The 9,299-nt window shown below is 35.9% G+C and overlaps 1 long non-coding RNA gene across 1 annotated transcript in view; it reads left to right on the forward strand.

Moving 5' to 3' along the window:
* LOC308609976 overlaps nt 1-9,299 on the forward strand; it is a 31,185-nt gene that overhangs the window by 9,816 nt on the left and 12,070 nt on the right. Inside the window, exon 2 of the long non-coding RNA XR_014014382.1 lies at nt 3,559-3,642. This is a non-coding gene — a long non-coding RNA (uncharacterized lncRNA). The remainder of the gene's footprint in view (nt 1-3,558; nt 3,643-9,299) is intronic.

Here is a 9,299-nt window from a genome sequence, read left to right on the forward strand (position 1 = left end):
AAAGAAACTCCCAACAAACAGAAGTCCAAGATCAGATGGCTTCCCAGGTGAATTCTCTCAAGCATTTAGAGAACACTAAACACCTGTTCTTCTGAAACTATTCCATAAAATTTCAGAAGAAGAAACATTCCCAAACTCATCCTATGAGGCCATAATCACCCTGATACCAAAACCAAACAAAGGTACTGTAAAAAAAGAAAAAGAAGTCAATATCACTGATGAACATAGACTCAAAAATTATTTACAAAATACTAGCAAAGTGAATCCAACAACACATTAAAAGGATCAGACACCATGATCAAGTGGGATTCATCCCAAGGATGCAAGGATTTTTCAATATCCACATATCAATCAGTGTGATACACCACATCAATGAATTCAGTAAAGTCACAGAATACAAAATTAATACACAGAAATCTCTTTCATTCCTATACACTAAAAACAAAAGATCAGAAAGAGAAATTATGGAAGGAATCCCATTTACCATCACATCAAAAAGAAAAAAATACCTATGAATAAATCTACCTAAGGAGACAAAAGACCTGTACTCTGAAAACTCTAAGATGCTGATGAAAGAAATCGAAAGTGACACAAACAGATGGAGAGATATACCATGTGCTTGGATTGGAAGAATCAATACTGTCAAAATGACTATACTACTTAAGGCAATCTACAGATTCAATGCAATCCCTGTTAAATTACCAGTGGAATTTTTTTTTTTAGACTTTTTTCATGTGGACCATTTTTAAAGTCTTTATTGAATTTGTTACAATATTGCTTCTGTTTTATGCTTTGATTTTTGTTTTTTGTTTTTTGTTTTTTTTTGTTTTTTTTTGGTTGCATGGCATGTGGGATCCCAACTCCCTGACCAGGGATCGAAGCTGCATCCTCCTCATTGGAAGGTGAAGTCCCAAACACCGGACCGCCAGGGAAGCCCCCACCAATGGCATTTTTCACAGAACTAGAACAGAAAAATTTAAAATTTGTTTAGAAACACAAACCCCCAAATAGCCAAAGCATACTATGAAAGCAAAATGGAGCTGGAGGAATCAGGCTCACTGTCTTCAGACTATATTACAAAGCTACAGTAATCAGTATGGTACTTGCACAAAAACAGAAATATAGATCAATGGAACAGAATAGAAAGCCCAGAAATAAACCCACACAACTATGGTCAATTAATCTATGACAAAGGAGGCAAGAATATACAATGTAGAAAAGACAGTCTCTTCAATAAGTGGTGCTGGGAAAACTGGACAGCTACATGTAAAAAAAAATGAAATTAGAACAATTTTCTAACACCACAGACAAAAATAAACTCAAAATGCATTAAAGACCTAAATGTAAGATGGGATATTATAAAACTCTTAGAGGAAAATCCAAGCAGAACACTCTTTCACAGCAGCAATATCTTTTTGGATCCACCTCCTAGAGGAAAGAAAACAAAAACTAAAATAAACAAATGGGACCTAATAAAACTTAAAAGCTTTTGCCCAGCAAAGGAAACCATAAACAAAACAAAAAGACAACCTACAGAATGGGAGAAAATATTTGCAAATGATGGGACTGACAATGGAATAATCTCCAAAGTATACAAATAGCTTATGCAGCTCAATATCAAAAAAGCAAACAACCCAATCAAAAAATGGACAGAAGATCTAAACAGACATTTCTCCAAAGAAGACATACTGATGGGCAAAAAGCACATGAAAATCTGCTCAACATCGCTAATTATTAGAGAAATGCAAATCAAAACTACAATGAGGTATCACCTCACACCAGTCAGAGTAACCATCATCAAAAAGTCTACAAACTGTAGACTACAAAAATGTTGGAGAGGGTGTGGAGAAAAGGAGTCCTCCTACACTGTTGGTGGGAATGTAAATTGATTCAACCACTCTGGAGAATATTATGGGATTCCTTAAAAAACTAAAAATAGAACTACCATATGATCCAGCAATCCTACTCTTAGGCATGTATCTGGAGAAAATTATACTTCCAAAAGATACATGCACCCCAGTGTTCAGTGCAGCACTATTCACAATAACCAGGATATGAAAGCAATTTAAATGTCCATTGACAGATGAATGGATAAAGAAGATGTGGAACATATATACAATGGAATATTACTCAGCCATAAAAATGAATGAAATCATGCCATTTGCAGTAACATGAATTGATGTAGAGATTATCATACTAAGTGAAGTAATTCAGAGAAAGACAAATATCATATGATATCACTTATCTGTGGAATCTAAACAAATGATACAAATGAACTTAATTACAAAAGAGAAACAGACTCACAGACTTAAAAAACAAACTTATGGTTACTAAAGGGAAAAGGTATGGGGAGGGATAAATTAGGAGTTTGGATTCACATATACACACTACTATATATAAAATAGATAATCCACAAGACCCTACTGTATAGCAAAGGGAACTCTACTCAATATTCTGTAATAACCTATATGGCAAAAGAATCTGAAAAAGAATGGATATATGTATATGTATAACTGAATCATTTTGCTGTACACCTGAAACTAATTCAACATTGTAAATCAACTATACTTCAATATAAAATAAAAATTAAATTTAAAAAAGAGATTAAACAAAGAAGTGTCTTCCAATGCAAGGATCAGATCAAAGAACATGAATGGAATATTCCTACTGGGACGATTAGGAGGATAACACATCCTTGGTAGGTGCAGAGCCTGTTCACTTATCCTCTGACTTTCCTTGCCTTTCTCCACTACATCCAATTAAGCAGATAAAAACTTCGAGAAAGCTGCCTCTTCCTTCACCAGTGCCAAGAAGGACAAACTCAAAGAGCCATTTGTCTGTCTGTCTTCCTCTGATGTTGCTTCTTCACGTTTGAGCTATTGGGAGGAGAGAGAGGCAATAAATTCTCTTAATAAAAGCAAAAAATAAAAATAAAAAGCAAGCCTATATGGTCAGTCACAATCCTTGCTATACTTATATAAATAAGACCAAGTTTATTGAATCTAGACTTATTTTGCAAACAAATTTGTCTTAATTTGGCTATCTTTGATAGAAATGAGGGTGATTTTAGAGGGAAAAATTATCTTTCAATAGAAACCAAAATACGTATTGTGGATATTAGATTCTAGTGCTATTAATTTTCCTTGAAGTTTTCTTAATTACCTGAAAACTGGACTGTATCCTGAATTTTTCTAGTTTCCTCCACTACCTGACTACAACTCTCCAAACTAGTGTTTCCAAATTTTCTCCCACCCTTTTGACTTGGAATCATTGCAACTAAAACTGCCTTTTTTTCTGAAGTCCTGCATACTGAAGGTAGATACCTTAATATAAACTTCAGAGAAATCTCCACAGCAGCTCATGTTTAGACAATCTTCTTCGTTCCTGTTGCTATATGGACCACTCAGAAAGTTTACCTGAACATCTGATGGACATTCAAACTACAAAAGATGCTTTAACCCTGACATTTAGAGATCTTCTCAACTGTCTACCCTCAGAACTCAAAAACTGATCCGAAATTTGCCTCAATTATTAACCATTGTTTTTTTGTCTCCATAGCAATGCCTCTTATTAAATACCTGATTGCTTGTACAGTAAGCTTAACTTCTACTTGGAAATACTGCTTTGGAAGAGAAAATTAAGGTAAAATGATCATATGGATGGACTCTAATCCAATATGACTTGTATCTTTATAAGGGGGGAATTTTAGAACACAGACATGCACAGACTGAGGGGCAACCATGTGAGGACACAGCGAGAAGGTAGCCATCAAAGGAGAGAGACCTCAAGGAAACTAAACTTGATACTTTGATCTTGGACTTCTAGCCTCTAGAACTATGAGAAAATATACTTTTGTTGTTTAAGCCACCTAGTAGCCAGTGTGGTATTTTGTTATGGCAGCCCTAGCAAACAAATACAATCACTATTAGGGGAAAAAAATCATGTGCTTTGTTTTTCCAGTAGAATGATTTTAACACTGATTACTTCTTACCTTGAGATTATAAAAGACAGGGATAAACATTACTGTAGAGTATATATGAGTTGTGTCCTATGAAACAAAGCTAGTTAACAAACACCTCTCAGCTGTAGATGATGCCATGTGTTCATCTGATCAGCAAGAGGACATGAGTGGAAGGGAGAACCTTTTCTGCTTCAGACAAGCAACTTCCTGGGTTACCCTGAGTATGACAAAGAGGGCCATTGCTTGGGGACCAGGTCTCCAAGCAGTCACAACAGGCCTCAGGAACCCACAAGAAAATTGTGAAGGAAGAATATTACTAGCCAGGCCCATATGTATCTTTTCCTCCCATCACTGCTCTTTTGTGAAAAATTCTTCCAAATACATATTTTTGTCCCAAAATATCATGTTGGACGCTCGCTACTAGGAGCAAAATTTTCTAGCATCTCTGTTGGATGAATTTTCACACTTGCAAAATCACTCAGAAAAGAGTTCATCCTCCCAACACCTGCCCTGCACCAGTGTCCCCCTAAACAACATCTGACCACAATATGAAGGAACTTACCTCCCAGGTAAACAGGTGCTTGAATGTGATTTAATTATCTCTGCATCCTCTCCCTGGTCTCCCTGTGAAATCTAGTCACCTCTTTGCATTAAAGCATTTCTGTGAGAAGCCCTGTAAGGTGCTGGATATTCTCAATTCTGTCCTACTGGTTTCTCTGAAGTGCCTAGAAGCTGTCCTCTCCACACACAAACTGTTCTGACAAACTTCATTTGAATGAGTTGGATTTTAATTCTCAATTTGCTTCTGTTCCTAAGCTCTTAAGGCTTTTTTTTTTTTAACAATTCAGAAAAAACATTAAAAAAAAGACAAGGTTGGGCTTCCCTGGTGGGACAGTGGTTGAGAGTCCGCCTGCCGATGCAGGGGACACGGGTTTGTGCCCCGGTCTGGGAATATCCCACATGCCGCGGAGCGGCTGGGCCAGTGATCCATGGCCGCTGAGCCTGCGCGTCCGGAGCCTGTGCTCCGCAACGGGAGAGGCCACAACTGTGAGAGGCCCACGTACCGCAAAAAAAAAAAAAAAAGGCAAGGCTACTCGCAGATCTAACATGCTAAGCTTTAACTTAGTACGTTCTTAAGACTGATGTTTTCCAAGGAACAAACTTTCATGTTTCCTGTGCAATAATAAAGGTTTGTTATAAAAGTTAAGTACGAAAAGTGAAAAAAAATAAAAATAGTGGTATCTTCACAGTTGAGTTCTTAACATATTTTCTGATATATGTAAAAAGAGAAAAATTGGCAAAATGAGTACCAACATTTTTAAAAATAATAATTAAGCCTAAATCCCTAGATTTACCAATTTTATAAAATAAGAAAATAACATTTTATAAAATACAATTTTATGAAATATGATTTTATAAAATTTGTTTAGGTAAGTAACAAATGATTTGCCCAAAAAACAGATTTAGCAGGTGGAGTCCAGGGGGCACATTCTACAAAATAAGTTTATTGACACTGTAAAGGGTTACTAGCATAAAATTGTGGTGGGAATAAAAAGGGCAGTGACCTTCCTCCTGAAGTTTAGGAGTGATCCCTGATTTGAGAGATATCTGAGTTGAAGTGGTCATTGGAAACAAATGGTAGAGAGAAATCACAGAGAGCAGACTGTATCAATTCCAGCTTCTGGACTCAGAGAAGGAAGGAAGAGCTTCAGATTTCACTGCAGAGAATGAGGCTGAGAAACTTCAAAATCAGATGCTGTTTCCCAGATCCAGGGGGCCAGCTAATGCACAAAAATGCTTAAAGCCACATAGGTATGTCACCTTTATTTCCTAGAGAAGATGTTAGCATTTTCTAAATCCTCATCTACCATGCCTGGCATGCATTATTTTATAGCTTTCTGGAAGTTTCATCAGCACCACTTGTATATTTGTAGTACGATGTGTCTGTGGAGAGTACAGAATGCAGGTCCGGGGTGGGGGCAACGGACTCTTCTAGCTACCACAGTGAGTGGTGCCCCTGCAAACCTGAGTAAGGAAGACAACTTGCCTTTGGGTGGGTAGTGTTACAATCTGCATGTCTAGGGGCACAAATGTAAAGACCGACCCTGTTCTGGGAATGATTGTGATTCTGACTGACCTCAAAGGGGTAATTATGAAACCCCTGGATCATCAGGATCTGGATGTTCCCTACTTTTTCCATGGTGTGATCATGACAGAAAGTGTGGCTGTAGATATCTGGGAACATTTCCAGAAATGTCCTCCTGTAGGAGTTAATTATAAAGTAAATGTGTATAAAACAGAAAATAATATTGAAACCTATCAAGGGGAGTAGATCTTAAGGGTTAATATTGTAGATGGACTACTTTGGAAAAACTCTTTTTCCCTTGGAGTATTAAAAAGTCATCGCATAATTGCCATCTCCACATTTTGTTCTAGAGTGCCTGGTTTATTGATATCAGTGTGTTACCTGTTTTAAATAAAAATCTATTTGTAAAAATCCAGATCTGTAATATGTTCTAAATATCATTAGAGTGTCTTTTAACTATAGATTAAAAATCACTTCATTTTCAACAAAATATTTTGATGTAAACATCAAATGTTTTGAAAACAAAGGGGATCTGTTTTTGTTGTTTTCTCTTTTATCTAATTTTTGTATCCATTTTGTCTGGGCATATTAAATGGTAAAAATATTTATAAGATTTGCAGTAGGTGAATCTTCTTAAAAAGAAAATACTGAAGGCCACAGAGTCTGGGAATATTAATATCTTTTTAATAGATTGATCCCCCTTGATTTCTTATTCTGGAGTAAAAGTACAAGTTTTTCCATGAAAATTAGACACACAAATCATCTGACACAATGTATGGCAGATGGAAAATGATTGATGGGAATTTTGCTTTAATGCACGTTGCTCATTGTGATTTTGCCCAGCTTAATGAACTGTGAATTAATAATGAGGAGCAACACATTCAACGTATTATAGTAATAAAGTGCTTTTATGGACATTTTTCATGTTTCCAGACTTTCTTGGCCACCCTGAACAATTTTAACTCAAAGGATTAAAAAATAATCGCTTATTTAACTGTGTTAAAATAGTCAACTTTGAAAAGGATATTTTCCTGTATGAACTTTTTCCTAATTGATTCCATTTTGTTCGGATCAGTAAAGTTACCTGAGTAAGCTGCACTATTAAAACAAAGTGATCTGATAGAGTATTAGATGACATACGTGACCACAGTCCATTGTTTTCTGATTCAACGATGAAAGGGAGTAAAGTGAAAAATTAATACTTATACATTTGTTAATTAGGAGAATAGAAAAACTAAATTTCTTGTAGAAATAAGCCCAGAGTCCTCGTGTCAGCCCTGCTCCTCTTAAAAGACCGTGACGCTGTAATACCAATGGATAATCTGGGAGACAACCAGCTGTCATTAAAATAGATTTTACCAAGGCAAGGACAATAGGTTGCTTATTAGCAGTGAGAAATCAGTAGTCTTTTAGAAGTGTACCCTTTGGAAAGTGTGAGATATATAATAAATGAAAGTCTTTCATTATTCATTGTTATAAGCCAAATGTAGATTAAATGTAGACTACCTTCAATTCAGATATTCAGGTATCCTTCCCTCAGTAATTTTATGAGGTAACATGTATAATGTCAAGCATAGGCTAAGTCATATATTTTATAATCCTTCAAAAATTTTTAAAGCAATGTGTTAACCCTATAATGAATATAAAATGGATCCTAACTGCATGTCTTAGAAAATGTGCATTTCATAGAATTATTTAAGAATGAAGCCTTAATAGCCCATCTTTTTAAGTATGTTAGCTGAACGTTATGATTGTGTAATATCATTTTAGGGCATTACCACATTTTAAGAAATAAAATAATATTCAGAAGCATAATTTTGCCAGAATGTAAAATTTAAAACCAGAAATTTGACTTGTGAAAAATCCTCACATGATTATTGGCCTGTTAAAAAATAAAGCAAACCCCACAAACCTGATGCAAGCTATTATGTGCAAAATAATGTGCTAGTTACACAGCCCTCTGGGAAGTGAATGTGAGTCCGGATGCTTCTTTCTTGGTTTATTTCATTCCTAGAGTACCTTTGTTGCAGGTTTTTCTTATGTTTCCAAAGGAAACAAGTAAGCCATCTCAAGTTTAAGTTTTGTCCTCAATAAATTAAAAAACGTGCCAGATACCATTTGACTGGATGATAACTAAAACTGGACAAATATTTTCCCTCACTGGAGACTGACAGTGTTTTAGTTGTGCTTAAAATTTGTGATTCTCCTAAAAAAAAGGGTACAAATGAAAACTTATGGTTACCAGGAGATAAGGGGGGAAGGATAAATTGGGAGATTGGGATTGACATATACACACTACTATATATAAAATAGATAATAATAACCTACTGTATAGCACAGGGAACTCTACTCAATACTCTGTAATGGCCTATATGGGAAAAGAATCTTTAAAAAAAGTGGACATATGTATATGTATAACTGGCTCACTTTGCTGTACACCTGAAACTAACACAAATTTGTAAATCAACTATACTCCAATAAAAATTTTTAAAAATAAAAAAATAGAGTACTACATGCATTTCTAAGAAATAAACATTATTTTCTTCATTCTTCTAAAATAAATAGAAATTTAAAAAAGTAATTTGTGATTTTCAAGCTAATGAACACCTAACAATGAAATTTGCAAATCTACATTTGGAATGTATAATTCTTTTGTTCAGAGGCAGTGACATTACAAAAGAACAAAACTTCTCAAACATTTCCCCATTTAGAGTAATGCTGACGGTGAGTGTCTGGTGGATCTCAGAGGGGCACAACTGATGATATATTTATCATGCTGCCAGTTTGCTAAGTGGTTTCATATTCACTAAGAAAAACTTGTCAATGAATACTGCAGAATAGACGTGAGGTCTCTGTGAGGTCTTTGTGCCAAGTCTCTGTGTGTTGTCTCTGGGTGAGATCTCTGTGTGAAGTCTCTGTATGAGGTCCCTTTGGAAGGTATCTCTGGGAAATCTGTTAAATCTGTGCTAGGTTTCTGTCTGAGGGTCTGTGAAGCAACATGAGGTCCCTGTGTGAGGTCTCAGTATGTGATCTCTGAGAAAGGTGTTTGCGTGAGAAGTCTCTCTTGAGAGGTGTGTCTGTGAAGTCTTTGTGTATTGTCTCTGGGTCTCTCCATTTCTTTTTTTCTTTTGGTCTCTCAATTTCTTGTCTTACTGTACCTTATGGAAGATGGAGCAGCAAGAGAAGGGCAAAGGGACTTGCTTCTTTCTGTTTTCTTGCTGTTCCATCAGCATCACCTGTCTGTGGCACTCT

Source organism: Mesoplodon bidens (assembly GCF_964165515.1).
Source record: "Mesoplodon bidens genome assembly, contig: HAP1_SCAFFOLD_555, whole genome shotgun sequence".
NCBI classification, from domain to species: Eukaryota; Metazoa; Chordata; class Mammalia; order Artiodactyla; family Ziphiidae; genus Mesoplodon; species Mesoplodon bidens.